The sequence below is a fragment of the Phoca vitulina genome, unplaced genomic scaffold (genome assembly GCF_004348235.1).
Source record: "Phoca vitulina isolate PV1807 unplaced genomic scaffold, GSC_HSeal_1.0 scaffold1690, whole genome shotgun sequence".
NCBI classification, from domain to species: domain Eukaryota; kingdom Metazoa; phylum Chordata; class Mammalia; order Carnivora; family Phocidae; genus Phoca; species Phoca vitulina.
Genome location: NW_022591377.1, coordinates 5,768 through 6,846, shown reverse-complemented (window position 1 = coordinate 6,846; position 1,079 = coordinate 5,768). Strand labels below are relative to the sequence as shown.

At 37.2% G+C, this 1,079-nt stretch overlaps 1 pseudogene; it reads left to right on the top strand.

The window, feature by feature from the left end:
• The first annotated feature begins 390 nt into the window (after window positions 1-390).
• LOC116629602 lies at window positions 391-823 on the top strand (annotated as a pseudogene).
• Window positions 824-1,079: the final 256 nt, after the last annotated feature.

Sequence of the window (1,079 nt, the reverse complement as noted above, 5' to 3'; positions counted from 1 at the left end):
GCAGAGAAAGTCAATTATCATATGGTTTCACTTATTTGTGGAACATAGGAATAACATGGAAGACATTAGGAGAAGGAAGGGAAAAATGGGCGGGGGGAATTGGAGGGAGAGATGAACCATGAGAGACTATGGACCTGAGAAACAAACAGGGTTTTAGAGGGGAGGGGGGAGGGGAGATTGGTTAGCCCGGTGATGGGTATTAAGGAGGGCACGTACTGCATGGAGCACTGGGTGTTATACGAAAACAATGGATCGTGGATCACTACATCAAAAACTAATGATGTATTGTATGGTGACTAACATAACATAATAAAATTTAAAAAATAAATAAATAAAAAATAAATCACAAATCATCACCATCTCTAAAACTCTAAAAAAAAAAAAAAAAAGATGAGCAGGTGTCGCGGTCTTTGTACTGCCAGGAGGTTCCATAGCCACCAAAGAGATCAGAAGTGGCATGATAAACAGTACAAGAACATCCATTTGGGCACAGCCCTGAAGGCCAGCCCTTTTAGAGGTGCTTCCCATGCAAAGGTAATTGTGCTCGAAAAAGGAGGGATTGAAGCCAAATAGCCAAATTCTGCCGTCAGGTCTTGTGTCAGGGTCCAGATGATCAAGAATGGCAAAAAAAGTCAAAGCCTTTGTACCCAATGATGGCTGTTTGAATTTTATGGAGGAAAATGATGAGGTTCTGGTTGCTGGATTTGGTCACAAATGTCATGCTGTCAGTGACATTCTTAGAGTTCGTTTTAAGGTTGTCAAAATAGCCAGTGTCTCTCTTTTGGCCTCTTACAAAGGCAAGAAGGAAAGACCAAGATCCTAAGTTTTGATGGTGAAAACATGACAATAAGTTCTGAAAAAATATGCCAAAAAATTACATCTTTATACATGTGTACCCATTAACACAGATTTGTTATTTTTAATGTATTTGTCTTTTAAATCCTATGGGAAATAAAAAGTGGAGTTATGAACCAAAAAATAAAAATAAAAATAAAAAAATAAAAACTTTTCTTTAAATTAATCTTATTTTGAGATAACTCCAAATCCACCTGCAGTTGTAAGAAATAATACACAAATTC